Source organism: Arvicanthis niloticus, chromosome 30 (assembly GCF_011762505.2).
Source record: "Arvicanthis niloticus isolate mArvNil1 chromosome 30, mArvNil1.pat.X, whole genome shotgun sequence".
In the NCBI taxonomy this organism is placed as follows: Eukaryota; Metazoa; Chordata; class Mammalia; order Rodentia; family Muridae; genus Arvicanthis; species Arvicanthis niloticus.
Genome location: NC_133438.1, coordinates 2,502,275 through 2,509,459, shown reverse-complemented (window position 1 = coordinate 2,509,459; position 7,185 = coordinate 2,502,275). Strand labels below are relative to the sequence as shown.

Genomic DNA, 7,185 nt, shown 5'->3' with positions numbered 1-7,185 from the left:
TCTTTGTTTTTACTTGGTTGTTTTCAGCCATAAATTTGATTATTTCCTGCCATCTACTCTTCTTGGAGGTATTTGCTTCTTTTTGCTCTAGAGCTTTCACATCTGTTTCCATGACATGTCCATTGGTGAGGGTGGGGTGTTGAAGTCTCCCACTATTATTAACCCACTAGTGTCAGCTTTTGTCCAGTTTCTTTATGAAGCCACTCAGAGTTATGAATTTTTTTTCTTAGCACTGCTTTCATTGTGTCCCATAAATTTTTGTATGTTGTGACTTCATTTTTCTTAATTTCTAAAAAGTCTTTAATTTCTTTTTTATTTCTTCCCTGTTCAACTTATTACTGAGTAAAGAGTTGTTCAGCTTCCACCTATATACATGAGTTTTCTGTTGTTGTTGTTTGTTGTTGTTATTGAGGACCAGCCATAGTACATAGTTATGTGATGGGATGCATGGTATTATTTCAAGTTTTTTGTATCAGTTGATGTTTGTTTTTGGCTGATTATATTGTCAGTTTTGAAGACGGTACCATGAAGTGCTGAGAAGACATATTCTTTTGTTTTATGATGAAAATTTCTATAATTATCTATTAAATTCATTTGGTTCATAAGTTCTGTTAGTTTCACTGTGTTTCTACTTAGTTTCTGTTTCTATGATGTGTCCATTGGTGAGAGTTGGTTGTTGAAGTCTCCCACTATTATTGTGGGAGATCCAATGTATGCTTTGAGCTTTAGTAATGTTTCTTTTACAAATGTAGGTTCCTTTGCATTTGGGGCATAGATGTTCTGAATTGAGAGTTCATCTTGATATATTTTTCCTTTGATGAGAATGATGTGTCCTTCCTCACTCTTTTTGATAACTTTTGTTTGAAAGTCAATTTTATTCAATATATGAAAGGCTACTCTAGCTTGTTTTTTGGAACCATTTGCTAAGAAATTTTCTTTCAGCCTTTTATTCTGAGGTAGTGACTGTCTTTGTCACTGAGGTGTGTTTCCTGTTTACAGCAAAATGTGGGGTCCTGTTTATATATTCAGTTTGTTGGTCTATGTCTTTTTATTGTGGAATTGAGTCCATTGATATTAAGAGATATTGTTGCTTACTGTTATTTTGTTGTTGTTAGAGATGGAATTACATTTGTGTGGCTCTATTATTTTGAGTGTGTTGTAAGAAGATTAGTTTCTTGCTTTTTCTTGAGTGTAGTTTCCACCCTTTTGTTGAAGTTTTGCATCTATTATCTTTTATAGTGTTGTATTTGTGGAAAGATGTTGCATAAATTTGGTTTTCACGTGGAATATATTGGTTTCTCCTATGGTAATTAAGAGTTTTCTGGGTTTAGTAACCTGGGATAGAATTTTTGTTCTTTTAGGGTCTATATGACATCTTCTTGGGATATTCTTGCTTTTAGAGTCTCTGTTGAGAAGTCTGGTGTAATTCTGATAGGTCTGCCTTTATATATTTCTTGACTTTTTGCCACTTTTAATATTCTTTCTCTGTCCCATGCATTTAGTGTTTTGATTATTATGTGACAGAAAGAATTTTTTTTCTGTTCCAATCTATTTGGGGTTCCATAGGAATCTTTTATATTTATGGGCATATCTTTCTTTATGTGAGGGAAGTTTTCTTCTATAATTTTGTTGAAGATATTTACTGACCCTTTAAATTGGGAATCTTCGCTCTCTTTTATACCTATTATTCTTAGGTTTAGGCTTTTCATTGTGTCTTTTCATTGTGTGGAAGTTTTGGGTTAGGAGCTTTTTGCATTTTGTTTGACTGTAATGTCAATGTTGTATATGGTAACTTTTATATCTGAGATTCTCTGTTTTCTGTTATTTAAGTGGAGAACTTAAAAGCCTCACTTAAATTTATTATTAGGGCCTCTTGGGGCATTTCTTGACAAGGGGTTACTTTGTTAGTTCATTTTGTATCTATAATCATTATTCCAGTTTCTGAGGTTGACAAATCTGCATATTCTATAAGGTTGGGGTCTTCTTTTTGGATTATCTCTAGAAATAGCATTGCTTCAAGGAATGCTTTGACTACAAAAATTTTTAAAGTTACCTTGCTTGCCACAATTAAAACATTTGAGAGTTTGGTTTTTCTTAAATTTTTTAGAGATTATTTTTCTATTAAAATTGTTTCCTTAACAGTGTTTAAATCTATCACTTCAAAAACCAATCAAAAAACTGGCTCAAACTGCGGCCCATCCCATGGGCAAGCAGCAATCCCTGACATTGTTAATAGTACTCTGTTATGCTTGGGAACAGGAGTCTAGCATGGCTATCTTCTTAGAAGTTCCACCCAGCACCTGACACAGACAAACATAGATACCCACAGAACACTGGAGGGAACTTGGGATCTATTTTGGAATAACAAGAGGAAAGATTGCACTATCTGAGAGGATAGAAATTTTATAGGAAGACCTCAAACTTCAACCCTTTGTGCTGTCAGAGACTGAAATAGTGTCCAAAGAACATACACAGGCTGCACCTAGGCCTCCCCTCCCCACACATTTGTAGCAGATCTACAGCTTTATCTTCTTGTGGGTCCCGAACAATTGTTTATCCCCATAGCCGTTGCCTGTATATGGGGTATGTTCTTTTGGCTGAGCTGCCATGTCTGACTTCATTGGGAAAGAATACGCCTAGCCTCAAAAAGATTTAGTGTGCCATGGTGGGAGGATATCCAGTGGGCCCTACCTTCTCATAGAAAAACGAGATGGGGAATTGGGAGAAGGATTGTGGGAAGGAATATCTTGGAGGGAGGTAGTAAGCAGGATATAAATTGACTAAGTTAAAAAGTCTAGCATTTTTGTGGCATTCCATCTAAATTCTTCTTGAGGGTACCCATTGTTCGTTGGCACTTGTCCTTCTTTAACTGGATAAGCTACAAATTGTTTTGTAAAGAAACATTTGCTGACTTTTCTCATTTTCACTGTATGGTGGTGCTGTACATTCTGGCCTTATTTCCTGGGCTTCTATTTTTCTAGATTCCTCAGTTTTATTTGTAATTTTTCTTACTATTTTTTTCTCAGGTCCATCCTCATTTTTTATGTTTTTTTTTTTTTTTTTTTCTTAAGTCGTTCCTATCTTTGTATCTTCCTCGTTTTTATTAATGGTTTTCTCTCCATGTTTTTTATTCTTCATTTTTTTTTGTCTCTAGAACTTTAATATCTTAATTTTCATTTATAATTTTTTCTAATATTTTCTTTTAAGGCCTATCTCTATTTTTCATATTTTCTTTTCTTTTATTGCTAAAGCAGTTTTCTTTGCAAAGTTATAATAATCCATTACAAACATTAGGATTAAGATAAGAAATAAAAGCATAATAAAAATCAAAATTGGCAATATATCAGTTACAGTTAGGTCACATATCTCTTTTTCTTTGATTCTGTTTTTAAGCAGTATAAAACGGCATTATGAAGAGTCCAAAGGATCTAAATTATTAATTTTTTACATATTGTTGCTCTTATTACTTTTAATTTTATTAATTTTTTTGCCTGATTAGAAGTATGACTTTCTCAAATTTCTTCTGTGTGTTCTGTGTCTCCCTCTCTGGTCCAGCTCAGACCTAGTGTTGTGATTGGACCACCACTGTATTCTCATACAGAAAGATATATCTGCTTCCCATGTGTTTGTAGCTGGTGTGTCCCAAGGGTCACTTTCATGCAGTTTAACTGGGAGCTGGACTTCACTGCATATCTGACCCTTCCTGAATGAAAGTTGCCCCGCAGCTGCTGCTGCTGCTGCTGCTGCTGCTGCTGATGATGATGATGATGATGATGATGATTCCACCACTGGATTTTTTTTCACATGTGGGCTATGCTTATACTTCTCAGGGAATTTCAAGGATCTGGGTGTGTCTCAGCTATGGGCTCTGTATATCACAGCTATGAGCTTGAGTGAAGCCTCTTCCTCTATGTGTTCGATGTTGGAAGTGTTGCTGTACCCCACATTGGAGACCCTGGCTTGCAAAATCATTAGTGCCAAGGGTGCACGCAGAACCCACATTGCCCAGATTTTATGATTATCACAGATACTTAACTCTCTTTGGTGTGCTCTGAACCACTAAAAAAAAGAGCATACATGGGCTGGACCCAGGCACCCTACAGATTTGGAAGAAATGTGAAACTTGGTCTTCATGTAGGTCTCCTATCAATTAGAGTGGGGATATCTCTGAATATCTTGCCTGCCACTTGATCCCTTTCCACAAATTTGACTTCCTGATTGTACCTCAGTGAGAGAAGATGTGTTTAGCCCTGCCAGGACTAGATTTCCTCAGGTGAAATGGCACGTAAGAGGAGTTTCTTCCTCTGTGAAGAGAAGGGAAGGGATAATTGAGGGTGGTACTTGTAAGGGAATAACTTGGAGAAGAGGGGAGAGGAAGGCTGTGATTTATAACGTAAAGTGAGTGAATAAATAAAAACATTATTTCAAAAAGAATGAAGCACTTGAAATCTCTTGCTCTTCCATTATTGTTTGCCTTTCACTCAGAAACTCACTTCCATTCTGACTTCTCTCATGCTCTAAACTTGGATTTTGTAAGCTACATTTGGTGTATAAAATATAAAAATAATTACTTGGGAGAATAATTCTTATGCCCATTATGCTTCCAAATACCTGCAGCATAGTTCTATACTAGCTGTACACACTTAATCTCCCAAATAAAGACACTGAGACCTAGTATCTTTACTAACAAGCTGCTGGCACTTACCTGGCCAAGATCTGAGCTCTACTAACATGACTAGGCTGCTAATGCACAGCCAACTGCCACCTTGCTTGTCATCTCCTTTTGCCCTGACTCACTCAAGTCCATAAGTGTCCTCCTGGCTGTTTTTTAATCTTGACTTTTTGTGACTCCTTGTCCATCCACATAGACTCTCTTCTTCTTTTCTCCCTCTGTTTATTCTTTGGATTCCCAGATTGAGGTCAGAAGCCATGCTCTTTACTCTTCTACTGTGCAGCTATTGGCAAATTTTAACTTTATCCACCAATTAAAGATAATGGAAAATAATTTTACATATCCTTAATATACAAAATACTCTAATAATCATGAGAATTCTAACATCTGGATTGCAACCAGGTCTCTGGGCACAACATAGAACACCTGAAAACACAGGCACAAAAACATCTGCCAACATTTTTATAGTTAAAAATCATATGTATGTGTGTTGACAATGTGGTCTTGTGGTTTTCAAATTTCATTGTCAATTTGACTGTAAGCCTGTTTCAGAGAGATTCAATTGAGTGCTGAAGAACAACTTTGAATCTGAATATTATCCATTAGGCAAATGTAGAGTCTTAATAAAAATGGCTATAAGAAAAAAGAACTGACCACAGGAATTTACAGCTCTACTTCCTTACTGTATAGTCAATATTACCATATTTCTTATTCTCCTCTCTACTCAAATCCATCTGCACTACTGTGTTTGCCTAAAAATGAGGGACAAGAACCAGACTGTGGGGTTAAAGGTGCTTTTCTTTCTTTGAGTTGTCTTGTCAGGTATTTTCTCAGAGGATTAAGAAATGTAAATAATAAAACTATCAAAATGTTTCCCACAAAAATGACTACTGATCACATTCCAAAATAAGGGAGTTAGTTATGAGAAGCATAATACTTTCAAATTACAGTTTTATCATTCTTTGGCAGACAAAAGTATACAATAATATATATAAAAAAATAAAGATAGTCAGAAGTCATATCATTTTTGAAGGAAGTTATATCTTACCAATACAGGATAAAATAAGATGTCACATTGCTGATTAGGACAAATATGCAAAATATAGGAAAGCATATTTCTACCAATGTAAGTCATTTATTGCCTATGGCACTGGTTATTTGAAGCAGGTCCTAGTGACAACTCTAAGAGAAGACAATGAGGAACAGATGACTAATGTGCACAGAAGGATGAGGATAGATTTTTGAGACTCTGTCTTCAGGTGAGGATTTCAGAAACTGTTGAACACTGTGGATATGCTTGACTTGTCTCTTTTTTTTTTTTTTGTATATGATACTGACCATGGAGACATGTGAGCAGCCATAAGATCCAGGTCCAGGATGTCAGAGAATCACAGTAAGAACACATACAGTTCAGTTGTCTCATTGTCAGAAGCAAGAAATGGGTAGTATGCATAACTAAACTTGTTAGATACATTATTTTTCTGTTACTGGGGCTTGAAACTGTTAATGGAATCAAGATATTTAGAAACAGATTCACAAGGCAACCAATTGAGCATGAGGGAAAAATGTACTCAGTGGCTCTTTATTTAAGCTTCATCTACCTGGAGTTGCTTGGTCTGATTGTGATTACATAGATGGGACTCAAAAGACATGTGGAATACTGGGACATTTCTCCTTGTTATTCAGGAAATAAACACTATCAATTTATATCTAATGCCATACGGAAAAACCTTAAATCCAAAAATATGACATTGCCTGTGGAATTCCTCTTGAGATGATAGTCAAGGAGTTCAGAAAAGTCAAGTTTTCTATAATCAGGTCTTCTGGTATAAAGTGCTTTCCATTGAATATGGAAATCATATAAGAAAACAGTATTGAGGTATTACCAATAATTCCCCCTGTAATATGACTGAAGAGAGAAGTTCTTATTGCAAAGTTTTCAGATATCACTTTAAATCCTTTTAAACATGTGAATAATGTTTTATGGTCTATAGACCCTGGATATAAATTATGAGTGTGCATTATTACATTAAATTAGCTTAATTAAAATATTCAATGCCATGTTGTATTTATATTGCAGGAAATAAAATGACCTAGTATATGGAGGAAAAGAATCCTAGTTAGATTCTGTAGGAAAGTAAAAGGGTTGTCCAAGCTATAAAAGTAATATTATTGGTTCTTGTAGGTTTCCATTTTTTTCAAAATGTACTTAAATATGTGTATATAAATGCTTTATTCTCCATTCTAGCCCATCACTCATAAGAAATAGTGAATAAAGAAAGTTCAATAGGGCAAAGGAGGGTATGCACTGGTTAAAAAACAGTCCTTTCAGACAAATCCAGTCTGTGTTATCAGAATATCAGCAGTTCAGTTCACATAAAAGAGCACTGGTTGCTCAATCCACTCACAAACACCATTCATGCATCAACAACAGCAGTTCAATGTAGAAGAAACCATGAGACCCTAAAAATTGACCTGAGTATGCAGAAGTGACAAAAATCCATGTCAACATC

General features: G+C 35.4%; 1 pseudogene; it reads right to left on the bottom strand.

The window, feature by feature from the left end:
• Positions 1 to 5,716: 5,716 nt before the first annotated feature.
• LOC143440558 (vomeronasal type-1 receptor 3-like) lies at positions 5,717 to 6,694 on the bottom strand (annotated as a pseudogene).
• Positions 6,695 to 7,185: the final 491 nt, after the last annotated feature.